The sequence below is a fragment of the Panthera onca genome, chromosome A1 (assembly GCF_046562875.1).
Source record: "Panthera onca isolate mPanOnc1 chromosome A1, mPanOnc1 haplotype 2, whole genome shotgun sequence".
Taxonomy (NCBI): Eukaryota; Metazoa; Chordata; class Mammalia; order Carnivora; family Felidae; genus Panthera; species Panthera onca.
The window spans coordinates 1,022,592-1,048,943 of NC_138339.1; the positions used below are offsets into that span (position 1 = coordinate 1,022,592).

At 49.9% G+C, this 26,352-nt stretch overlaps 1 long non-coding RNA gene across 2 annotated transcripts; it reads left to right on the plus strand.

The window, feature by feature from the left end:
* The first annotated feature begins 210 nt into the window (after positions 1-210).
* LOC132680644 (uncharacterized) lies at positions 211-26,345 on the plus strand. Of its 2 annotated transcripts, none has more exons than XR_013554544.2 (3): positions 211-455; positions 4,237-4,399; positions 22,326-26,345. It is a non-coding gene; the product is annotated as an uncharacterized LOC132680644 (long non-coding RNA). The 2 variants fall into 2 exon arrangements; XR_009610644.3 differs by lacking the exon at positions 211-455 and adding an exon at positions 1,124-2,497.
* Positions 26,346-26,352: the final 7 nt, after the last annotated feature.

The following is a 26,352-nucleotide window of genomic DNA, read 5'->3' on the forward strand; positions in this document are numbered from 1 at the left end:
CGGGTGACCCGGAGGAAGGAGGAATCCCGGAGCAGCTGCCCAGACCCCGGGAGGGGCGGAGAAGGGCCCTACCCCTCCCCGCGCCCTCACCTTCCTTAATACCTTCGGAGACCCCCGCCCCTCCCCCGCGACCTCTCCGCCCCGCCCCGCACAGCCCTTCCGCGGCTGCGCAGTGGCCCTGCGCCGACCCCCCACCCCCCACCCTGCGCCTCCGCGGGCTCCTCCTCCCCGCACAGTCCCGCCCCTGTGCCGCCCCTGTCCCCAGGGTGCGCTCCTCGAGTCAGCCCGGCGGTGTCGCCGTTGCCCTTGGAACCGGGCCACCCGCGCAGCCCCACTTTGGGGGTGTCGTTTCCGGCAGAGACGGGACCCCAGGGTGGGGGAGCGTGAGGTCAGAGAGCGCGTGCGGGGAGAACGGACCTGCGGTCCAGGGCGTCCGCCTGGAGTCAGGGGTCAGGGTCAGTCCTGGGGACGTGGGGTCGTGGGGGGGGTCTGGTGGGGGGGGGGGTTCCCCGGGGTTCAGGGGTCAGGGTCAGTCCCGGGGAAGCAGGGTGGGGCTCACAGCCCTTTGCTCCCCGCAGGGGATTGCGGGTCCCTGTGAGCGACGCAGTCCTGGGCAGATGTCCGCTGGGCAGTGTGTGTCCCTCAGCTGCCTCTCAGGTCAGAGCCCTGCGGGCTGGACTGTGGACCCTGCGGGCTGGTGACAGGACAGCCATCTGCCCAAGAAGACAGGAGCCACAGCCACTGTAGGGGAGACACTGTCCATCTGGAGGGGCCTGGGGTGGCTGGACGGTCAGAGCTTCAGTTAAGAAGCTGAGGGTGGCCACGGGGAGGGAGGACGTCCTTGGGGGAGCCCTGCCAAAGGCCATAGCCAGGTGGTTGCTGTGTGGTGTTTCCAATCTTTAAAAAAGGTATTTGGGGAAATCTTTGTTGGATGTGGTGTTCTTTGCATTTGGTGCCCTCTCCCTGCCCGAATTTATTGGGCCGTGGTTGACAAATAACATTAAGCAAGTCACAGATGACAGTATTGCAAACTGGTGACCATAGTAAGGTTGCGTACCATCCACCCGCCCACATAGCCACTGTGAGTGTGTGTGTGTGTGTGTGTGTGTGTGTGGAGAGGCAGTTTGGCGAACCGTAGCCCCCGCAAGGATCCCTGGGTCTCCAGGGCGTAGTCACCGTAGGCCTGGAGGGCCCGGCTCTGTGGCCAACGACCCCCAGCCCTCCCCTTGCTCTGTTCTTGGCACCTGCTGTCCCGTGTGGGGTTGTCTTTGCCTTCCTTATTCCTCTTTCGTATTTCTTTCAATTTCTCTCCATCTCCTCACCTATTTTTATTAAGAAAACGCTCCCCCTTCCAATGCGAATTGTCTTGTCATTATTTCACTTACTCATTTTTGTGTTCCTTGTATTTTAGCTCATTCCTCGCTTCTGGGATGTTTTCCCTTATTTCTTACATCCTCGGCAATATGAGCTCATTTCTGAATTGTCTGATGTTGGACGCTCTCGTCCCCACATGGCGTAACATTCATCTGTGGCATTTACTTGGTTTTGGAGTCGGGAGGTCATAGTTTATATTTGTGGTGTGGGCACGTCTTCACGTGTATCTTCACCATCTCTAGGGACGCTGTTGTGTCCCGTGTCCTTTGTCGTGTGATGAGTCGGTATTCTCCTACTGATTTCACCTTGATCCTCTGCTGCTTATGTTTTGTGTAAAACTGATTTTCCTAAACTTTTGGAAGGAGGCACGCCCAGCACTCGTCACTTCACAGAATTCCTGCAGTTTGAAAAGACTACAGTGGCCCGAGGCTGCCTGACTCTGTCCCTCCTGTTGCCCCTGACATGGCAACATGCCTCCTGAAGGAGGGCCCTGGGCATCTATCTGTTTTGCAGTTTGTTTTCTCAAAATGTGTAAGCAAAGAGTGGAAGCCGCCTGAAGGGGACTCTGATTCTTAGGGCGTTCTCTTCCAAAAACATGTTCTGATTCTGCGTCTTGAGTTCTGTGTCCGGATTGTCACATAGCAGGACCCTATCATAGACACATGTGTGTTATTGTGAACGGTGCCTGCCCCGCCCCAGCACACACTAGTTTCTTCATTGCTACCTTTGGGACACAGCGCAGGACGGTGTCTCTTTTCCCGTGGCCCCTCTTTTTCTTTTTTTTTTTCCAACTTTTTTTTTTTTTTTTTTTTTTTTGGGACAGAGAGAGACAGAGCATGAACGGGGGAGGGGCAGAGAGAGAGGGAGACACAGAATCGGAAACAGGCTCCAGGCTCCGAGCCATCAGCCCAGAGCCCGACGTGGGGCTCGAACTCACGGACCGCGAGATCGTGACCTGGCCGAAGTCGGACGCTTCACCGACTGCGCCACCCAGGCGCCCCTCCCGTGGCCCCTCTTGAGGAGGACTGTCTGCGCTCAGGCTGGATGATCCTCGTGCGGCCCAACAAGTGTGCACGGGAGCTGAGGCCACGGGCACATTCTGCAGGTGAACAGCGTTCTGCAGGTGAGCGAAGGCCGGCTCTCCTGGCCAACCGGGGAAGCGGTGCACCTGTTCCCCCCTTCCTTTCTGGAGCTGCCCTCTCCCGCCACGTGAGAACCCCTGTCCTGTGCATCCTGTCCCCGCCTGGCCCTCTGTGTTCAGCTGCTTTCCCGTGTGCTGGCCTGGTGAATTACGCCCCGTCACCTGTCCGTGGGTCCTGTCCTCACAGATGGGATATGTCCTAAGGATCTAGCCAACATATGCCGGCTTTTCAAGGGGGAACATTCTGGAAGGTGTTAGTAACTTCCTTAAATCTGGGTCAACATACTTAGCAAATTTCCTGAGTACCATTTCCTGGTTGTTTTACTTGTTGGATTTTAACGCGCGCGTGTGTGTGTGTGTGTGTGTGTGTGTATTTAATACTGTATTTTCAATTAGTACATGGTGGTGATTAGGTTCCTGTGTTCAGGTAGCCAATTAGCTGAGAAGTTGGCTTTGTATGAATTTATTTAAAAGATGCTCTATATTATAATTAATTGTATTAAATAAATTCGTACAAAGCTTAGTGAAGCCAGAAGACTTACACAGCCATCTGTTCAGGGGAAGTACCGTGCTGATGTCGTAATCCTTTATGGAAATAAGTAATAAAGTAATTACATTGACTTTTCAGGTTAGGTTGCCTTTTTTTGAAGTAAACTTTTATTTTGGAATAGTCTTAGATATACAGAAAACTTTGAAAAAGAACAGACTTCTCATGCCTCTTCTCTCAGGGCCCCGTACACACTTATCACCACTAGGGAACCAGCCTGGGGACATCCGCTAACTGATCTCCTCTTTGTTCTGATCTTACCAGTTTTTCCAGAATATGTTTTTCCCCCCGTTTTTGGCTCCAGCATCTAATCTGGAATGCCACATGGTATTTAAAATTTTTGTGATTTTTTATTTTATTTTATTTTATTTTATTTTTTATTTATTTTTTTAACGTTTTTTATTTATTTTTGGGACAGAGAGAGACAGAGCATGAACGGGGGAGGGGCAGAGAGAGAGGAAGACACAGAATCGGAAACAGGCTCCAGGCTCCGAGCCATCAGCCCAGAGCCCGACGCGGGGCTCGAACTCACGGGCCGCGAGATCGTGACCTGGCTGAAGTCGGACGCTTAACCGACTGCGCCACCCAGGCGCCCCAAAATTTTTGTGATTTTTGACGTGGAGTTCTGTGGAAGCATGGGTGAACAGTTAGGAGAGACTTTGTAGAAGAAAGGAAAACCCCGCTCGGGGCGCTGGCCTCACGCCCGGGACATAACTCTGCCGGTCCCTCCTGAGGCCTGGGGCTCCCGCAACAGCACGGAGATTTCTCCTTTTAGCAGAAGCGTGGGTGTGCGTACCGTAAACAGTAATCCTGAGCAAGATGCACCCGAAGGGATATCGCGTTTCCCAGGAAGCTGTTCCAGGTTTGCACTGAGGCAAATAAGTGACGCACATAGGGCGGCCACCCTCACGGAGGGGCCCTTGGGGGTGACCTCTGCACGTCTTAGGTGATGCATGGCCCCCCTCCCCCATCCACGTGGGAACCTCTGTGCCTTGGCCCTCGCTCGGCCTTCAGGTTTAAGGGTAAGGATTGAGTCCTACGGAGGCTTTGGCCGTGAGACGGTCTCAGCCTGAGAAAGTGATGAGCGGGGCTCCCTTTCCCTCCCCCCAAACCCCAGTTGTCTGCCTTCACCTTGAGCAGACACCTGCTCAAGACTCTGCTTCACCTTGAGCAGGCAGAGTCGGCGTGGCCGGAGGCTGGAACACGCAGGCTCACCGGGGACAGGTGCACGTAGCGGGGAAGCGGACAGCCTGTCGAAGTCCTCAGTCTGCTTCCGTCGATCTCGAAACGAAGATGGCTTTGACCCAGCACACAGAGTCACGTGGAAAGTTCACCAGGTAAGAACGTAGGTGCCCACCTTGACGTCGCGTTATCCCGGGTGGTGTCTAACAGCCCGAAGGAGAGCTCACCGCGGGCTCAGAGCGCGAGAGGAGGCGGGAGACGGGAATGAGGACAACCGGAGTCCTTTTTTCGTGCTGTTCCTGAAGGAAAGGGACGCAGACGATAGATAATACTGAGCGCAACTCCTCACCTACGTGCGCGGGCCCCACGCAGGCGCTGTCCCTGCCCTGCCACCAGCCTGGCACCCGGTGCTTCTAGTCCGCCCCCCGGGGGCTTATTTGTACGGAAAGGGGCCCTGCACGTGATGGTGAATCTGCTTAGAGACGATGAAGGCTCGACTGGGTGGCAGTTGAAACGTTCGTGACGTACTTTTCCGTATTTCCAAACCCGGTGTCACTTGCGTAGTTAATCGTGACGTTGCGCCCTCCAGGAGGAGCGAGGGTTCGCGTCGTTTGTTCGCGAGGAAGAGACACTCCGTCTGGAGAGCCTGCCTGTGTTGTGCTGGGGCGCCCTCTTCCAAACAACACCTCTGTTGCCCAACCATCGGAGAACAAAGCACGCTCCTCCCCAGTCGGGAAACGGAGCCGGACTTCATCCTACCCGAGTGTGTTCCCTCTGGGACTAGTGTGATGAGCCGGGTGGCACGATAAGGGTTCCGGGGGTGAGTAGGCCTCTCTGGTCCCCGAGAGACGGAGAGCAGATGGGCAAAGGGGGCCGGTACCTGGGCACGCGTGGGGTGGACACGGGCTCTCCTGCAGCACTTTGGGGCTCCCCCTCTCGGGTGAGATTTGGCTCCGCGGCAGCCTTGTCCTAGCGCCAAGAGAGCGCTCTGTGTTTGGTGCGGAGAGATAGAGGCTAAGGCATTTCGTCGCCATATTATTCAATGAACCGCCCAAGCGTGGGCCGTGTGGTTAGAAAAGATAGAGAGGCTTTGAATTCTTCTATAGTGTTGACCAATAATGTCACGGACCCGAGCTAGAAGATTTTCCTGATTTCATGCTTGAAGTACCAGGCACAGCCTTTGGCACCGGCCCCCAAAGCTCCAGCGACTGCCCAGACAGGCTCTGATGCCTCGCGGGTCGAACTGGAGGAAATTTCTGTTTCCCGGAGCCAGCAGCAAGCTGGAAAAAGGTAGGGCGGCCAGAGAATCCCGTTCATCGAGCTTCTCTTAAAGCGAAAGCTCGACAGGCTGGTGGTATCAGTTCACGTGTATCACCCAGCCTTCCTTGTCCCAGGGGCAGCCCCGCGTGTCCCAGGTCGGTGGTTCGGGTGGCCCTGCTGGAGCCGTGTGGATCCCAGCGTTAAAGCCTTGACAGGCGTCTAGGACCGAGGGCGTGTTCCTGCCATTGAGAGTTGAAGTTCTGCTTTCTAGGAGGCTTACTCTTCTCGCTCTTCCGTTTATCCACTTGAAAAAATTTTTAATGTTTATTTTTGAGAGAGACAGAGAGAAAGAGAGAGAGAGAGAGACAGAGCACGAGCAGGGGAGGGGCAGAGGGAGAGGGAGACACAGAATCCGAAACAGGCTCCAGGCTCCGAGCTGTCAGCACAGAGCCCGACCTGGGGCTCGAACCCACAAACCACGAGATCGTGAGCTGAGCCGCAGTCGGAGGCCTAACCGACTGAGCCACCCGGGCGCCCCATTTTTTTTAAAGTAGGCTTCACATCCAGCACAGAGCCCAACGTGGGGCTTGTACTCATGACCCTGGAATCAAGACCTGAGCTGGGATCAAGAGTCAGACGCTGAACTGACTGAGCCTCCCAGGTGCCCTATCCATTTCTCAACTCTTGTCAAATATGTTCCCTCTCGTTATCTTTTTCCCCAATTTATGAAGAAGATCACCCAAATGAGCACTGTATTTTTCTTAGTCTACCCTGGTAGCGTGCCTGTAAATCTCCAGCAATTGGACTTTGGGGAGAAGAAGCGTGATTGGTCGTTTTTGCTGAATGCTGTGGTGTAAATACTCCCACCAGGCTGATTCCAAGCCCCCCACGTGCCGTCGCCCAGCGGGCAGGTGGCTCACTGTCCCCCAAGAGCCCACAGGAGCCGCCGTGTTGCACCCGCTCACCACTGTGCTGCTGCTCGGAGGGTGAGCCTCCAGGTGAGGGCCTGGCCTGTGACTGCGCCTCCGAGGGACCGATGACCTTTTCTTGTTTATGGTCATGTATTGGGCTTTGTTTTCTAAGAAGGTGCTGATCCTAGAAAGTATGGCTGGGTCCCCCGGGGGGTTGGAGGGACACCCCTCGCTGGTGGAGGCGAGTGATGAACCGTGACCTATTGCTGAGAAATAGTATAACTTTCCTTAGTTCATTCACCGTCATGGAAACGTGTTGTTTTAAAACCACATGCTGGGTCATCCGGAGCTAGCGCTAGGGGTCGGTCGTGCTCACCAGGATTAAAATCCTAGCTCTCCTTGGCCTGGAGGACATTACGTGAGGTGAGTTCTGAGCCTGAAATGCCACCTCTTTCGGCCTTGTGAGGGTTTGCTGAGATAACATATGCAAAGCTCGTCGCCCAGGGCCTGTCACACACTCCACGCTCAGTAAGAGCTAGTTTGTATCTGAAATCTGCTTTCTTCACAAGAGAGTAGCCGTAGAAATCTTGCAGAACATCTAAAAAGGAATGTGAATTCACCCTCCAGGTGCTAATAGTCCAGCAGGGAAGTGACGGTCACCGCGGTGTCCGGGGAAGGCGTCCTGGTGCCATCTGTTGAGTGACTCAGGCAGGCAGGCGCCGAGTGCCTGGCTGCTCAGGGGGACGGGGACTCTGCAGGGCTGGGGGGGGGGGGTCTTATCGGCCGAGAGGGTGATGTGTGCGGCCAGCCGTGAAGACGGGGTGGTGTTGTCATGTGCGGAGGGGAGACCGCGCCGTGATAGAGATCGTGAGGTTTGTTTTCCAGAGAGAGGTTTGAGGCTTGGCATTTGTCGTATAGAGGCTCCCACGAAAAACCTATTTCCATTTGTTTCACATTGAAGTAGGAGATAAAAAGAAGCTTAGGTAGGAGTTCCTCAAATTGTAAGCATTAAAAAAATTGAGATCAGAAAACAGCATTTTGTGTCTCGAAGATGTATTTTCGTATCATTCAAATGCCGCGGCACACTGTGATTTGAGGTCGACTAGCTGAGTGTTGAGTGCTGAGGTCGAACACTCAGGGCCGGGACGGGGCTCGGGCCCAGCCGGATCCGGTGCGGCCACACCTGCTCCCTGGGTCGTCACCCGCTCAGCTCTCCGCTGGTGCTGACACCTGGCTTTCCTGTGTCACAACCGCATCTGAGTTTCCTGCTCTCCCCCCGCTCTCTGCTCTGTCACTTTCCCTGCAGGAATCTAGCAAGACGTCATCTTACCCAGATCTTGGTGTCTTTGTCCAAGAAAGAGAGAGTAGACTCTAACTCACGGGGAGATTTTGTGGACATTAAAAATTTTAAATGGTTGTAGACATTTAAAAGTGCAACATAAATGTGAACGACTATTGATATTGTCATTTTAGACCCTAAAAATAGAGTCAGGACTCATTCTTCTTTTTTTTTTTTAACTTTTTAAAATGTTTTATTCTTGAGAGAGAGACAGAGAGAGACAGAGTGAGCAGGGGAGGGGCAGAGACAGAGGGAGACACAGAGTCCGAAGCAGGCTCCAGAGTCTGAGCTGTCAGCACAGAGCCAGACATGGGCCTCGAACCCACAAACTGTGAGATCGTGAGCTTAGCCGAAGTCAGATGCTCAACCGACTGAGCCACCCAGGTGCCCTGACTCTCCCTTCTTTCTAATGGAGTTCTTCTGAACTGACCAGGGGAAAATGTCCTTCCTCGATCCCACAGTCATACAGTCTCATCAACCTTGAGACACACATCTCTGTTCAGCCAAAGTCCATGAAGAAGGTCCATAAAGGACTCAGAAATTGGAATCATTGACCATGGATCATAAAATAACAAGTTAAGAACAGGGTTGGAAATATTTGCAGGGATCAGGAAAATTTTTAAAGTGGCATAGCTAATTTGTACAAGAATTAAGTAGAACTTTTAGAAATGATGTATTTAAAAAACTGATGTATATAAAAAACCCAATAGATGGGTTTAATATAAAATTAACACAGCGAAAGAGAGAACTAGTAAATTATGAAATAGGCCCCAAATATGCCCCGAGCAGAGAGATAAAAAAGGGAAATACAGAGTAGGCAAGTTTCATTGCGTGACTGAGGAAATGAGAGATGTATTTAATCAAAGCTTCTCAAGCAGGGCTCAGAGGGGTTGGATCAGAGGAAATGTGTGAGGGGCAGGGGTTCCCAGAACTGCTCGGAGATGCTGGTCTAGAAACTTCAGGATCCCAACGAAACCCCAACTTGGAAATTGCAGAAGGAAAGTGAACTTGACCTGACGAACAGAAAGTCCGCAGACTGAAGCAAGGAAAGAAGAAGACCAGGGCTAAGAAAAGAGCAGCTCCTTGTTGACTTGTGGGTTAACATCAAGAAGCCTGGTATGTGTGTAATCAGAATACCAGGAAAAGAGGAAGGGCGGAAATATTTGAATAGATAACGACTGAATTTAACTAAATTGAGTACATAGCGACATAAGCTGTGAACTCATGGAGACAAAAGGAGACTAGACAAATAGAGAATTGCAGGTGAAGGTCCCGCCATTCTCGCTGTGGCGGGGTCAGCAGCGCCCCGTGGCAGGTGCACGGTTGGCCGGCGGTACCGTCTACCCGGCACTCCAGAGCTGAGACGACAGACCTCAGCCCTGCCCCGTCCACAGGCACGCTCTGTGGAGGAGGGGACACGGACACCTGGCGACAGGTCCCAACACATTTAAATGGATTGAAATCACACAGTGTGTGTCCTCTGACCGCAAAATACTGAAGTTAGAAATCAAGAACAAACAGGCATCAGAAAATCTCCAAACAGTTGAGAATTAACTGATGTGTTTCTAAATAACCATTGTTTCAATGAAGAACTCACAAAGGGCATGAAAAACATTTCGCATGAGTGATAATGAGCAGTTCATGGTCTGCAAGAACGCAGTGCTTAGATGGAAATTTATAACCTTAAATACCTATATTAGGAAAAAAGAAAAGATTCGAATCAATGCCGAGCTTCCACCTGAAGACTCAGTAAAGGAAAGGTAAATTGAACTCAAAGTAAGTAGAAGGAAGAAATAATAAAGGTAAAATCAGAAATCAATAACACAGCCAGAGAAAATTAATGACCGTAAAAGTTGTTCTTTGGAAAGGTCAATGAAACGATAAGGCTCGGGTAAACTGATCAAGCAAAGAGGTGGAGAACACAAGTTACCCATCTCAGGAACGCAAGAGGGGCCACCGCCACAACGTTTCATAAATTAAATCGATAAGGACGCACTGTGGGAAATTACGACAATAAATTAAGCCGCTTCGGTGAAAAGGACAAATGCGCAGCCAGGCACGAATCACCAGAGCCGACGGAGAGAAGCGGGCAACACGAGCCGTGCGCGGCTCAGGACAGGCGCGCGCTTTGCAGGTGTTTTCATCGCGGTGTGTAGTTCACAGTCTGCTGCTCTGACTCGAACGACCGTCTTGGCCGCGGTTCTTGGTGTCTACGCTGGAGATCAGACCCCGCCTGACTTGTTTTCCCATCTGTCTGAATCCTGACTCACAGTCAGACCCAGCTTATTAGAGCACACTTTCTCTAAGAGCGTTAGATCAAACAAGGACCCTCTCTCCTCCCGGTGTCCGTCGTCAGAGAGCTTAAAGACGAACTCTCGGGGTAACGTCCAGGAAAACCGAGCTGAGCCAGCGTGCGTTACTGCTACGGTGTGGCTGGTGCCCGCAGCCAGGGGAGATCACAGTGGCGCCCAGGACTGCTTCGACCCGTTTATCACCGTCTCTTAAAACCTGGCGAAACCGAGGGGGCAAAGCAGGGGCTTGAGGGGAGCAGCCGCGACAGGGACAGGAGGCTGGCGTCTGCGGGTCATTGCCGGGCCTGTTCACGCCCAGGTGCAAAGGCAAGAGACCAGTCTCCTGGCGCTGGCTCCACTCGCAGCTTCACAGAATTCGCAGGAAAGCGCCCGGGGACAGACCCGTTCTGCCCCAGTCTTGCACTTCACTGTTTGCTCTGTTTTTGGGCCACGTGCAAAGGCGTTTGCCGTTGATTTTGTGCATCTCTGAAGAGCTGGAGGAAGCCATACGCAGCCGCCCGCTGGAGGACGTGGCTTTGCCACAGTGCTTCTTGGGGGTTACCCTGGGCACTCCACGGGAAGGCTAAACTGCCAGACGTAGTTAGCGATGCCTCTTTTAAATTCTGGATGGTTCCAGAGCCTCTTGTGACAGGCTCCGTTGCGGCAGGCTCTTGGCTGTGACATTTCACATCCTAAACATTCTGTTTTCCTTAAGCACTGCATACAAATGACTAAGATTAAGAGAATGTCAAGTAAGAAGCGATGTGGGCTTCCAGAAATAGAATGTTGTAGCAAACGTGCGGGCCTTCCCGCCTCTGACTACCTGCACGTGTGTGCGTGCGTGTGCGCGTGAGCGCAGGCGTGCGGTGTTGTGTGCAAGTCTGGTGCAGAACTAGAGATAAGCGATTCAGTGAAGCAACCTACTTTCCCCATCATGGCCCCACGACGCCACGGCCATCACACCGTGTCACCCCACGTCCGCGCGGCCTGCGGGCTGCCCCTGAGTCTCACCTGTGTCTGCCCGTGGACTGCACAGCTCAGCCTCTGGTTGAGTGGGGAGCAGTCGATGGACGGAGAGGCCGGAGACGGCAGGGTGGGCAGGTGGTGAGCAGCAAGGCCCCGGGGCCGGGCGGCCCGCAGCGGTGGGCCAGCCTTGGGCGGTGGCTCCCTGTGGTCTCCAGGGGTCATCCAACTGCCCACTGGGAAGAGGACAAGGGCTCAGCCTCCGGAAGGGAGCAGCGTCCGTGGGAAGAGAGCGTTGCGTGCGTCCCCAAGCTGGCAGCAGAGCGGTGGAGGGTGGCCGTGGGGCCTGTGGTCGCCGAGGGTGCGAGAGGGCACTCTCATAGCACTCAAGGTGACGGGCGAGGAGGCCTCGGTGGAAGAGGGCCCAGCTGGCACGTCGCGGCCCACGTCTAGTCTAAACTAGTGCTCCAGGGCCCAGAGCTGCTGTTCGGCGTCAGGGTGGGGGTGTCGCAGGGCTGGTGGCCCCCGGGGCTGGGGCCGGGCCGGTTTAGCAGGTGTGCTACTGGACCCCACACTGCACGTTCAGCCCCGAGGGCTTTCCTTTCTCCCTGGACCACGGCTCTCTGACGGCTCAGGACGGACGAGGGCAGAGCCTGGCAGCCGGCAGCTGCGAGCCCCGTTTCCGGGCCTGGCCCGCTCTCCCGGGAGCCCGCCTGGGTGACCGCATTCTCTTAGATGGCCTTGCCGTGCAGCCCGCGCCTCATAAATAACCCACCAGCCACTCTTCTGCTCCATCACCCCAGCCGCAAGCAGAGAGGTGACGTTCCTCCTAGGAGCCCAGGCGAGCTAGACCACAGACAAGCGGCCGGGTGCCGCGCAGGAAGCTTTTAGCGGCACGGCTTCCGGGGGGCACCCTGAGAGCCTGGAGACCTGTGTCCCCTCTGGTTCTGCAGGTGACACGTGGGGCCACACTGTGCAGCCCCTGAATCGCAACGTTTTGTTGGGGGGGCAGTGATTTTCCCCGCACACCTCCAGTGTGGTTTACTGTACCTGTGTTTAACCTCCCTTGAGGGGACCCAGGGTGGCCCATGAAAGTGACACCGATCCCCCAAGGGCCCCTCACCCCCTGTGGCTGCGTGCCCACAGCCGAGTGCGTGGAGTCTGCCCCTTAGAGGGAGTGTCTGCAGCCTCACGAAGAGACACTGGCCAAGAGAGCAGAACACGGCTCTGCAAGGTTTGAGCCTTGACCTCTGTCTGCTGGGGTCACTGGTCACTTGCTGGTCTCAGGTCCCCGAAGCCCGGGGACCAAGCCTGCGCCCCCACGGCCCAGGCGGTGCCCCTGCATCTGGGCTGACCTGTGAAGCCACGGACCCACAGGCTCAGTGAGCGAAGCGTGTCAGCCCCTGGGGGCCCCTGGCTCGTCTGTGAGCTCTACATTCTCTCCGTCCGTCCCTCCACAGAAACTTCTCTCAGAGCAAAGCCAGGAGGCCATTTTCTCTGCAGGATGTAGGATGTGTCGTCCTAACCTGGGGATCCATCCAGCTTGGGGATCTAAACACTCACTGCATCAACACTGCAAAGCCTAGCGGCCTCGGGGACTGGGGTGGCCAGGCTGTGGCTCCCTGAGACGCACGTGAGGCCAGCCCTCCGGTCCCTGGGTGACGACGCATGGAAGGACTTGAGGAAAACCGGTCAGCCTTCCCACTGCTCCTCGGCTGTCTTCTTTCTTCCGATTCCCTTTTCCGGTCCACTTTCTACCAACCCGTAGAGAAGCCCTAACCCAGCTTGCAAGGCCCCCAGCGTGGGCAGCGTGGGGGAGCAGAACTGCTGGTCTCAATGGGTCGGGCGTCCCGGAAGATGTTAGAACCTGGCATGTGTATTTTCCTCAGGCTTCGAGAAGGGTGTGGACGTGCCCAGATGCTAGAATATGACCGCGGCTCTACCGTGGAGGCAGGGAGGCCAACCTTATTCACTCCCATGCGGCGTGGCTGGGTGTGTGTGCATGCCTGTGTGTGCAGTAGCAATGAGGGAGAGGGGCCCCCTGGCTCCCCCTGCACGTGGATTTGCTAGGAAGCCAGTCTGGTTCCAGTCTGGTTCAAGCTTCAGGACCCCCACTCTCACGGCCCCTTCCAAGGCAGTCCCTAATGTTCCGTTCATAGTTTTCAGTGCTTCATCTTGAAGAGGAGCCCAAAATGTATGTTTCAAGCCCTGAGAAACCTGGGCCCACCCCGCCTCCAAGTCAAGAGATGCCCGTGGCAGATGAGCTGAGACCATGGCCTCGTGCCGCTGTGAGCTGTGTTGTTACAGCTTTCGAGTGTGTGCTTCACAGATGATACGGATGGGTCCTCAACCTGTCCTGACGGCCTCCACCCTCACCCCGCTGGGAGGCTGGACATCCTGTCACCAGGTGTAGGCGGCTTTCCTCCCCTGTCTACCACCGTGTCCCCCAGCCTTGTATTTTTATAATGAGTCCTTTCGACATGTATCTGTTTCATGACACCTGAAAATTAGTATGTCGTGAGTCCACCGAGAAGAGTGATTACCAGTCAAGACAGGACCCTCAGTTTCTCTTTTGGAATCTTTGGGTGCCCAGCAAAGACATTGCTAACTTTTGTCAATTTATGACTCAATTCATAGGTCAATAGGCTGTCAACCCACTGAGATAATCCGTGAGAAGAGCAAGGGCCAGGACTGACTGGGAGAAACAGGGATACCACCGGGAAGGAGACAGGTGGCATCACTACAGAGCCTACAAATGTTAACTGGACAATAAGTGAATGTTACAAACAGCTCTTATCCCTACATTCTCTCTGTGTCCCATTGGACTACATACCCATCTTCCTGCCAGTACCTGAATTAACTACTGTAGCTTTGTAGGAAGTCTCCGAATCGAGTAGCTCAAGACCTCCAACTTTGTTCATTTTCTTTAAGATGGCCATGATTTTCCAGATGTTTCGCATTTCCACATAAAGTATAGAATCAGTTTGTCGGTTTCTACAAAAGAATTTGTTGGATTCTGACGGAAATTCTGTTCAGTATATAGAGAAATATAGGGAAAAATTAATATCTTAATTGTTTTTTCATTTTGCAGTCTAACTGTGTTATATTATTCCATTTATTTAGGTCATCTTTAATGCCTCTCAGCAGTGTTTTGTTTTAAATGAATAGGTTTTGCACATATGCCGTATATTTTGATGCTATTGGTATTGTTTTAATTTCATTTTCCAGTGATTTTGTTGGTAGCATATAGAAATATTACTAATTGAATTTTCTATGTTGGCCTTGTATCCAGTGGTCTTGCAAATTTAATTCTAATATTGTAGACTGTTTTAGATTTTTTTATGTACATAAACATGTGAGCAATGTCAATTTTGCTGCATTCCAACTTTACATTTATATATGTATTTTTTAATTTAAATTTGTGCTTTCTTTTATTGTTCTGGATAGGGCCCATAGAGCAATTTTTTAATGGAAGTAGTGAGAGCACATTCTTGTCTGTTCCTGACCTCAGGGGGAAACTGTTCAATATTTCACCATTAAGGCTGACGTTAGCTGCTGTAGTGCGTGTGTGTGTGTGTGTGTGTGTGTGTGTGTGTGTGCGTGTGTGTGTGTAAGGTGCTCTTTAATTAATGAAGTGCTCTCTTTGTATTCCTAGTGTGGTAGGCGTTTGAAACATGAACTAGTATTGAGTTTTATTTTTCTGCATCTGTTGGCCTGATTACATCATTTTCCCCTTTATTTTATTAATATGAAAACTTTTGTTTATATTCCTAACGTTTTATTATAAAAATTTTCAAACACAAAAAAGAGAAAGAGTTGTATAATGAGCACTCACTGCCTAGGGTATTTTTCTGTATTTGGTCTATCACATGTATTTCCATCTCTTTATCCCACCTATCAGTTTATTGTAAATCTTGATGTGTTTCAAAGGAAGTTGACATGCACACACTAGATTCTTAAATATCTCGGTGTGTATGTAACTAAGTACAGTCAAATATTTACGTGCCCGGTTTTGTTTTGAGTCAAATGCACAATTTTTGAGTGCACATGTAGTCATTTTTGACAGATGCATATGTCTGCACAAAACAGGCCTGTATCACGAGTCAGAATCCTGTCTCCACCACAGGGGATTCTTCCATTCCCCCTCCAATCAGTACCACCCCCCACGGGCCCCAAGTAATAGTGTTGGGGTTTGTTTTCTCCGTAGGACGGTTCAAGTTGTGCTGCAGATTGACTTAGATAGCGTCCTTCGGCGTGTGCTTTTTGTGTTTGGCCACTGTCATTTGAGGTCATGTGTCTGATGTGCATCTGTGGGGTTGTGTTTGTTGGTGACTCATTACTTTTGTTGCCCGGTAGTATTTCTTGTCCTAGTGTATTAATCTGTTGATCCATTCTCCCGTTGCTGGGCACCAAGGCTACATGTAACTTGTTGCCCTCGTGAGGGAAGCTACCGTAAACACTCGTGGACACATCCTTTTGTGGATATGTGCTGTCACTGTTCTTTGGTGAATACCTCCGAGTGCGTTCCAGGGTCACAGGGTCGTTGTCTGTTTTTTTTATAAGATGTGGTCTGACATTTCCAAAACGATCGTACCAGTCTACTTTCCTGCCATTTCCTTTGCTCCCCAACCTCACGAATGTTCGGTATTGTTGGACTTCTTTGTTTTAGCCATTCTGAAGGGGGACTGGTTGTGGTTTGAATTTGCACCTCCTTGATGAGTAATGACACTGACTTGTTATCCGTTCATATATGCTTCAGTGATGCAGACGTTTAACTGGGTGGCATGTTCATTGTGGTCTTTGTTTACAAGCTGCGGATGCTGTTTGTTCTTTATATATTCTGAATGTCGACTCATCGTCAAATATACGTAGTGAACATTTCCTCCCAAAATACAGGTTGACTCTTCATTTGAAAGTTGAGGTTTGGATTCCATCTAACTATCCATTTTTAATGGTTATGGCTTCCTGTACTTTGCCTGTCCCCAGGATGTGAAGGCATTCCGTGCTGTCTTCTAGAGGCTTTATGGCTTTCACTTTTACATTTAGGTCTGTGATGCACCTTGAGTTAATTTCTGTGTATGCTGTGAGGCCAGGCTGGGTTCGTTTTGTGTGTGTGTGGATATACAATTGTTCCTGAACCATGTGTTGAAAAGTCTTTTATTTCCCCGTGAGATTGCTTTAGTCCTTTGAATGTAGGGCTATTTCTGTGTCTTTCCCCAGCTTCCTTCAACTACTTGCTGTTCTGTGCCCGCACCACACTTCCTTGATTACCGTGGGCTTCGGTAAGTCTTGAAGGCAGGCAGTGCAGTCCTGGGACTCCGGTCTTTTTCAGTACTTTGGCTCCTCTAAGTTCTTTGCTCTTTTAAATATAAGTTTTGTAATTAGCCAGTCAATTTCTACAAAGAAGACTGCTGGAATTTTAAGAGGGTATGTAGGTATGTATGTATGTATGTATGTATCTTTTTGTTTTTAAGTAGGCTTCATGCCCAGTGTGGAGCCCAACGTGGGGCTTGAACTCACAACCCTGAGATCAAGATCTGTGCTGAGATCAAGAGTCAGACGCTTAACTGATAGAGCCAGCAAGGCACCCCCAAAAGGGCTGTATTTAAAATATGGATATATTTGGGGAGAATCACATCTTAGTTATGTTGAATTTCCTATCTAAAATATTCCTTATCTCTCCATTTGTTTGAGTCTCCTTGAATTTGTCTCAGAAACGTTTTATAGTTTACAATGTGGAAGTTTTGCACATTAAAAAAGACACATACCAGAGTGCCTGGGTGGCTCAGTCGGTTGAGCCTCCGACTTTGGCTCAGGTCATGATCTTGTGGTCCGTGAGTTCAAGCCCCGCGTCGGGCTCTGTGCTGACAGCTCAGAGCCTGGAGCCTGCTTCGGGTTCTGTGTCTCCCTCTCTCTGCCCCTTCCCTGCCCATGCTCTGTCTCTGTCTCTCAAAGATGAATAAACGTTAAAAAAATAAAATAAAATAAAATAAAATAAAATAAAATAAAATAAAATAGACACATTCCTAGTATTTTGGGGATTTTTGATGCTATTATAAATGGAAATTTAAAAATTTTATTTTCTAATTGCTGCTAGCGTATAAAAACACAGTTGATTCTGTATTTTGACCTTGTATCCTAAGTTCACCTATAATTTCTAGTGGTTGTTTGAACAATAATACATAATGTTGAATACAAGTGTTGAGGATAAATGTCTTTGCCTTGTTTCTGAACTTAAGGAGAATTTTGTCAAATGCCTTTTATTTTATTACCAAAACGATAATATGTTTTTTCTTTTCTGGTGTGCTAATATGGTGAATCAAGTTAGTTGAATCTTAAATGTTAAACATCTTACATTTCTAGTAACCTCTTGATCATGGTGTGTTAATGTTGCTGTTAAATCGATCCTTCCTGGTATATCCTTTATACTTTGCTAGATTTGATTGGCTAATAACTTGTTTATGAGGCATACTGGTCTTTTAGGTTTCCTTTTCTTGTATTATTCTTTGTCAGGGTATGGTATTCAGATTGTCCCGGCTTCATAAAATGGGTTGGAAATGTTTTTTTCTGTCTGTATTCTCTGCAGAAGTTTGCGTATTATGTTATTATTTCTGTCTAGATTGTTTGGAGGAATTTACCAGTGAAGTTATCTGGATCTGGAGTAATTCTGTTAAAGAAAAATAACTGTTTAACACCTTTGATAGATAGAAGTTTTTTGGTATTTTCTATTTTGTCTGTCTCTTTTGGTTAGTGATTTTAAGCAATCTGTTTACTTCTAAGCTGCAAAATTAGTGGTATAAACTTGTTCGTAATGTCTTTATGCTAGCTTCTTAAAGTCTGTAGGGTCCATAGTGATACAGGTTTTTTTTCCCTTTCAAGCTTTCTAATTTGTGATTTCTTCTTTCTTGTCCACTCTTTATAAGTTTTATTAATTTTGTAAATCTTTTTACAGAATCAATTTCTGACTTTTATTTTTTCTTGTTGCATATCTGTTTTCTGTGTCATTGATCTGTACTACTCATTTTATTATTTGCTTTCTTCTATTATTTTCTTAGGGTTATTTTTCAGGTTTTTTCCCTAGTTTTATTAGGAAGAATCTTAGTTAATGGATTCTTACTCTTTCCTATTTTTTAATACATGTATTTAAAACTTAAATACCTTTTTTAGGTAGTATTTTCGCTGCATCTCAAACGCCAATGTGTCTTTTTAAAATTATCTTTCAATTGAAACGATATTCGAATTTTCATTGTGATTTCTCTTTTGACCCGTATGTTGCTGTTAGGATTCCTGGTTTACTTATACCAAGCAGAGAACATACTCTGTGTGCATTCAATTTGTAAATACAGCTTGAGACTTACTTAATGGCCACATGTGGTCAGTCTGAGCAACTGTCCCATTTACACTGCTTACAAAATCTATATTCTGAAGTCATTGGGTAAAATGTCCAATATATGTCTGTTCTGTGTTCTTGGCTGGTTGTGTATTTATAATCTGCACTTTCACTGATTTTTGGTCTTTTTTTCCAATAAGTTATTGAGACATATGCCTTAAAACTTCTACCCATGATTGTAGATTGGTGTATTTCTTCATTTGTATATTTTCTTTTCATATTTTAATCTATGCATACACGTTAAGGTTTTTTTTAATATCTCCCTGTTATATCCTCATTTATTATTATGAAATATCTCCTTTTACTTTCTCTTAAGTTTTTTTTTTAAATGTTTATTCAGTTTTTGAAAGAGAGAGAGAGAGAGAGAGCAGGGGAGGGGCAGAGAGAGAGGGAGACACAGAATCTGAAGCAGGCTCTGGGCCCTGAGCTGTCAGCACAGAGCCTGACACAGGGCTCAAACTCACAGACTACAGGATCATGACCTGAGCCAAAGCTGGACGCTCAACTGACTGAGGCACCCAGGTGCCCCTCTCCCTTTACTTCTAACAATAACTTTTACCTTAGATCATATTTTAATCATATACTAATATAGTCTCCGTGCCTTTCTTTTTTTTTAGTGTTTCTTATTCCCCAGAGTTTTACATCAACCCATCTATGTTATTGTATTTACAATATGTCCCTTTTAAAGAGCACATATTGGGATTTTTTTCTTTTAAAAAGAACAGTCTGATAGGGACGCCTGGGTGGCTCAGTCGATTAAGCGGCCGACTTTAGCTCAGGTCATGATCTTGCGGTTCATGAGTTCAAGCTCCACATCGGGCTCCGTACTGACAGCTCGGAGCCTGGAGCCTGCTTGGGATTCTCTGTCTCCCTCTCTCTCTCTGCCCCTCTCCTGTTCATGCTCTCTCCCTCTCTCTCTCTCTCAAAAATAAATAAAAGCATTAAAAGTTTTTTAAAATCAGTTTGACAAACTTTGTCATAATTGAAATATTTAGTCCATTAATATTTAATTTAACTACATTCATAGTTGGGTGGTTTGTCTAATATTTTGTGATTTGCTTTCTGTTCATGCTGTCTATTCTTTGTTCCTTCTTTCCTGCTTTTGTATTAAGCAAGTATTTTACTACTTCCTTTCCCTCCCCTCCTCTACTGACTTTATGGTTATATAATTTTCATTTCCCAATAGTTTAAAATATATATAGTTGATTTATAAAAGATTACCGTAAATTAGTACTTTTACAACTTTCTCAGCAATTGAGGAATCTCACAAAGGATCTCTATCATGTTTCCCCTCTTGCCTTTTTGCCATTGGTGTTGCATTTTACTTCCTCCTTTGTTAGAAACACTGCAAAATGTCTTTACTGTTGTTGCTGTAAACGATCGATTCCTACCCTGAAATTTATCCTTTTTGGTGCTCTTCATTGCTTCATGTATTTTGATAATCCCTTTCCTTTCCTTCAGCCCTGAATTTTGCTTTATTATGCTTTGTAATACATGTCTGTAGGAGATGAGTTTTCTGGAATTTTTTGTATGACCACATATTTATTTTGTCTCCACTATTTAAAGAATATTTTGTTGGGTATGGAATTATAGGTCATTTTTCTCGTTTCCATTCAAGACTTAAATAGATGGCATTCCATTGTTTCGTGACTTCCATAGTTTGGGGTGAAAAGTCATTCATTAGTCTTATTTTTCTTCTTTGAAAGTACCATGTCAGTTTTCTCTGGCTGATTTTTAGATTTTTTTCCTTTGTATTTGATTTTTAACAGTTTTTTTAAATTTTATTTATTAAAACTTACATCCAAATTAGTTAGTGTATAGTGTTTTTCAGTAGTTTGACTGTAATGTGTCCAGATTTGATTTTCTCCTTTTCTTTCTCTCTCTCTCTCTTTTTTTTTTAAGATTTTTATCTTTAAGTGATCTCTACACCCAAATGTGGGGCTTGAACTTACAACCCCAGGATCAAGCTTGCATGTTCCACCAGCTCACCCAGCCAGGCACCCAGGGTTTCTTTTTACTTATTATATTTATGTTCATGGGATTTCTCGTATCTGTATGTTGGCATCATTCATTTTGAAAAAATCTCAACCACTGTACCTTTAAATATAATTCCATTTTGTCCCTTTCTCCATGTGAATTGGGATTACTTGATAAGTAGCCATTTTAACACACTTTACTGTCCTTTATACTCTGCTCTGTTCTTTTTGTTATTTCTTGTCTCTTGAGTTTAAGTTATGGTATTTTTTATTGACCTGTCTTTTAATTAAATTAATCGTGTATTTATCTATATTCAGTCTATTATCAAGCCCTCCTAATTAATTCTTAAATTCAGATATTTCAGTTTTCATTTGTAGAATGCCAACTAGATACTTTTGTATAGATTCCTATTTTCTGTTGAAATATCCTGTATCTAACTCATATTATCTATTTGGCTGTTTTCTTTATTATTTTTATTAGAGTTATTTAAAAAAAATTTTTAATGTTTATTTTTGAGAGAGAGACAGAGAGAGAGAGAGAGAGAGAGAGAGAGAGAGGGAGCAGGGGAGGGGCAGAGAGTGAGGGAGACACAGAATCCGAAGCAGGCCCCAGATTGAGCTGTCAGCACAGAGCCCGGTGTGGGGCTCAAACTCACGAACCACGAGATCGTGACCTGAGCCGAAGTCGGACACTCAACCGACTGAGCCACCCAGGCGCCCCTGGAGTTATTTTTAAGGTTTTGTTTAATAACTTCCAAATCTGAATAATCTGTAAATATGTTTCTACTTTTTATTGTATCTATTAATTTATTATTTTTTTTTCTGCTTCTCTGCATTGATCACAAACTTTGATTGTGTGCTGGGCCACATGGTGAAAAGAACTACCAAGTCTAAATGGATGTTACTTCTCCTGCAGGTGGTTCATCCGCTTTCATATTAGGCAAATAGGGTAAAGGCTGATTGCATCCATCCAGCCGGGAATTAACGGGACATGGGCTTGGCCATTTCAGGACATGTCCTGGCCATTTCAGGACAGCCACTCAGTGCTCGTTGTGTCATCTAGATTCCTGGGATCTCGAAATCTGGGGAACGTTTTCAAAAGGAGAACAACCATGTGAGCTGCAGTGCCCCCACTTTACTGCGACTTTTTCTCCTAAGTGCTGTGCAAATACAGGGCATTTCAGTTTACCTGTCCGGCCTAGCACCGAAGTTCTAGTTCATCTGCTTCTAAGTGCTTCTACTGCCCTCTAAAATCTTTAAATCTGATTTTTGTCATTTAGTCCAGTTTTTTTTCCTTCTAGACTTACAGTGGTATGTACCCTGCTTATATTAAAAAAATTTTTTTTTTTTAGTGTTTTTACTTATTTTTGAGAGAGAGAGAGACAGAGTTCGAGCAGATGAGGGGCAGAGAGAGAGAGAGGGAGAGAGAGAAAGAGACACAGAATCCGAAGCAGGCTCCAGGCCCTGAGCTGTCAGCACAGAGTCTGACGCAGGGCTTGAACTCACAAACCGTCGGATCATGACCTGAGCAGAAGTCAGATGCTTAACTGACTGAGCCCCCAGGCGCCCCACCCTGCTGATTATTTACCACATCTCACTTGGGAGTAAAAGTCCCAATGATGTTTTAAGAAATATACCTTATTCTAGACATATCGACTTCTCCTGATGGAGAGCATTGCTTGCAGCCAATCGGTGGGATCACCCGATGGCTAAAACCCTGTGTCCAGCTGCGGGCGGGAGAAAGTCTGGGAAGACGATGGTGGCGGATTCCAAATGGGGAACGAGGAAGAGGTGATGAGATGCCGGAGTGTTCTCACCACTAGAGCTAGACTCAGAATCAGTGTCTCCGAATAGAAGCTGCGGTGTCCCTCCAGCCTCTGAAGTCCCGAGAGCCACCCCCCCCCCCCCCCCCGCCGTGACACTGACCGTGGTCCCCTTGCTCTGCCCGCAGCCTGAGCACGCCCATCCCGGGCCGTCGGGGCAGGCAGCCGCTGATCTGCACGTTCTGCCGTGGTGCCTCCCGAGACGGAAAGACAAGATTCTCCCACACGCCGTGTGTATCTCCTTGCTAAGCGGGTGCAGAGTGGGAGGTCCCCGCCTGGCACCTGTTAGCCGACTGCGCCTTGGGAAGACAAAGGCAGAGCTCAGCACTCAGGCGTCTGTTTGCCTGTGAACTGTGACAGAGACACGGAGAAGCAGTTCCCTGTAATCATCAGCCCGGGGAGAACCGTTTGGAGGATGGAAATGCTAACCATCAATCTCCCCGTGCATGCGGTGTCTCTGTTTAATAGCTGATAGAGCGTCTCCAAAGGGCTTTTTTTCGCTCTTTGTTTAAAATGACATATAATGGGCCTGGACTTATCAGTGTCTCTGAATGCGTTTTCTGTGCTCTGTCCCCACGGGGGGATTCAGTCCATTCTAATGGATATGTGCGGGATTGATTTTGAGCTTGGTATAATTTAATCCATCAATTTAACATTAAATGAATATGCAAAGGGAGTCTCTTTGTGGATGAAAAACAGAAGAGGGACATTCTTATTAATTTGAAATGGGCTTGAGAAATGAAAATCGTCTGTTGCTATTAGTATCTGCCACGGGGTCCCACCACCGGCCCTCCAGTAGGCTCTGTGACTGCAGCAGCTGAAAGCATCCACGGCCACTCAGAGACGCCTGTGCAGCAGGGCGGGCTCACACCCCTCGGGAGTGCACGGATGTGCTCATTCCCACTGCCACGCTCTGGGCTCTCCTGGGTGAGGCAAGCCGGCATCGTGGCTCTGAGCTCTGCAGCCTGGAACCGAATGAGAAGCCCGAATCCAGAGGCTGTTATGGGATCTAAAAGCACATCAAATCCGCGGGACTGGATGACGGGGCTGATTGACATCAGATTTCTTTGATCCCAAAGGTGTGTCGGAGGCTTGGGAAAGTGGAATGCTGACCAGTGCAGGGGGAAAACAAAGGCCCTCTCCTGTCCACACAGCAGCTGGGGAGGGGCAGGGAGCCCCCAGCTGCACTCTGATGCTCGGAGGTGAGGGAGACCTTGAGCGGGGCTGTGCCCACGATTTAGGGACCTGGCTGTGTCCTTCTCGAGAGGGTTACAGACAAAGCAGCCCCCATCTGGGGAGCCCTGTGGGGCCCCTTCGGTTAAGATCCCCTGACTTGCCCTCAGCAGGGGCAGCGGGACCCGCCTTTCTGTGGCTTTTTACTGTGAGCACGCCGGACCCCTCGAATGCTTCGCACACTCTGGTCGTGAGTTGGACCAAGCGGGGGCAATGTTGCGCACGGAGACGGGCGAGTGTTTCTGGCCTGGGAACCCTTCCACGCGAGCCCTGTTCCGTTTCGTCGCGTGCTGCTCTGGGAGCCGCGTCCTGGCTCTCCCCGCGAAGCGTGGCTTTGCCACGGGAGCCGCGCCTCCTCTGGGGCCTTGATGAGCGTCGTCGAATCACCACAGTTCGTGTGGACTGGGTCCTGACCTCACAACAGTAAACAGGACGCACTCGAACCCCGTGCTTGTACAAACCACACTGCACAGATCTGTGCACTCCACTGCTGTGGAGACAGGACCCTCTCACTGTCGTGGGTCCCTTTAAGAGCCTAGAAGCAGGTGCACATTCTTGTGTGTTTCTGTACCAATTCCAAAAGGGAGGTTTTTGTTTGCTTTCTGAAAGAAAGCACCCCAGCTTGTGAGAGTTCAGTGCCCATAGGTCCTGTCTCTGCCTCGTGCTCTCGGGACCTGCTCTGACCAGCCCTCAGGGAAGCCACGCCGGGGCACGTGGACCCAGGCGGTCAGCTGCCCTTCTCTGTACCTTGTCTTGCAAGGAGCTTCAGCCTGGCCATGGACGGCGGGATGCCTGCTTGCTGCTCACTGACTCAAAATGAAACGATTTAGGTTTGGAGATGCCCACACAGGCGGTTAGAGGAGAGTAGGAAAGTATGTCCAGGGCTGTGCCAATTTTCCGCTGTTTTAGCTTAGCTGGCAGGTACATGGCGTTTGGTTGATGTATAAATTCCACAAAGACAGTGGTCTTGGAGACACCTGCACACGAACCCCCAAATACCCGCCCCCCAAGTCTGCAGAAATAAAGTGAACCCGGCGGAGCCCCCTCTGTTGCCAGCCAGAAGCGAAGGCCGGGCGCTAAGTGAGGCCAGCCGTTTCTAGAAAAACAGGGGCCTGTTTCTCACACACGCCCCTTTCCCAGGCACGTGCAAGTGGGTTCCAGCACATTCCGCGATGTGCAGTTTGACTGGGCCCGTGTTGATAAGATGGCCAGTAAGAAAGATTTCCTTCCCGTGGCTCTCTCCGGAGTTTCCCAGGGAAGTGACACGCATCGATGGTCCCTAAGCTCGCTTAATCGGTGATCGGGGATGCACGCTCTATCTACGTGTTTGCGAACAGTCTTAGCAGGTTTCCCCTGCATGGTCCTCGCTGTCGATGGGAAACGATGCAGGTGGCCCCCGTTTACCCCCCGTGGCGTGCGGTGCAGAGCAGACTCCCCGATTCCGAGCTGTCCGGAGAAATGCTCACTCTCTCACTCCAGGCCGTGCATCTGCAAAGCCAAATGTTGCTCAGCTGTTACGGGCGTGTAAATGAGGACACTGCAGAGGAAGGTCCCCTGGGAGCTTCGGAACACAGGGGCTGGAAACACTGGTTTTCGCCGCGGGGCCCCGTGGAGCCCTGGGATGCCGGCAGCGAGGTCCGGGGCCGCTGCCGGTGGGGTCAGCGTGCGCGGGAGGCCACGGGCTGCGCCTCAGCCAAGGGCGGCCACGTGCTGGGAGAAGCCGGGGGCCACCCCCTAAGCCAGCGCCCCCGGGGTGGCACCACAGGGAGACGCCCCTGCGGCAGGCGGCCGGAGGCCCCGCGGCCCCAACACAAGCCGCCTGGCCTGACCGAGCGCGACTCTGCAGAAGCTGCGGAAGGTCTAGAGACGCGCTAGCCGCACCTTTGACTTACCCTGGTGTTGCCGCGAGTGTCCTTTCTTCCCTCGCGGCTGATTGTAAATGGGAGTTCAGAGCACAGCGGGTGTGGTTGAAACCTGGCCGGCAGCGTGGGCTGTGCCCGGGAAGCTGGGGAACACTCACTCCGGGTCGCCCGTCCTGCCGGGTCTGCAGACTCGGAGATGGGGACCAGCCCCTCACAGGCCGGAACCTCTCACGTGAAAGGGGGGCTCTCTCCGGTGCAGGGTGCGGGAGGGAAGCTGGCAAAGGTGACAGGCAGTCTGGGGGGCGTGACCAGTGCCATGTGCTGGAAGGGGAAGGGGGCATCTCCGGGGGCTGTGTGCTGGTCCCAGGGCCCCACGCCCTGTGCGATGGCACCCCTGTCTGGGTGCGCAGGGCGGCAGGGGCGTGCCCAGCACGCTGGGGCCCCTTGCCCCAGGCACCTGCTGTCCACACAGGGGGCCCAGGGCGCCCCCGATCTCAGCACCCTTTCTCCTGCCTCAGGAGGGGCACCTAACCGCTGGTGACATTATTTTCTTCTCTTTACCAAGAGAACGATACGTTACGTTAAGAGAACTCATGGGAAATTGTTTTGGAAAACAAACGTTGGAGGGCTAATGCCCGTGGCTCAGTTTCTTGGTTGCGTGTGAATGCACGTGCATATGTGCATGTGTGTGCGTGCGTGTGGGCGTGTGTGTGCGTGCGTATATACGTGCATGTGCGTGCGCGTGTGTGCATGTGTGTGCCTGCGGGTGGGCGTGTGTGTGCATGCGTGAGTGCAGGTGTATATGCGTGCACGTGCGTGTGTGCATGTGTGTGCGTGCAGGTGGGCGTGTGTGCATGCATGCGTGCGGGTGTATATGCGTGCATGTGCGTGTACATGTGTGTGCGTGCATGTGGGCGTGTGTACATGTGTGCATGCGGGTGTATATGCGTGCGTGCGCGCGTGTGTGTGCATGTGTGCGTGCATATATGCGTGCATGTGCGTGCGCGTGGGTGCATGTGGGTGCGTACGTGTGGGTATGTGTGTGTACATGTGTGCGTGA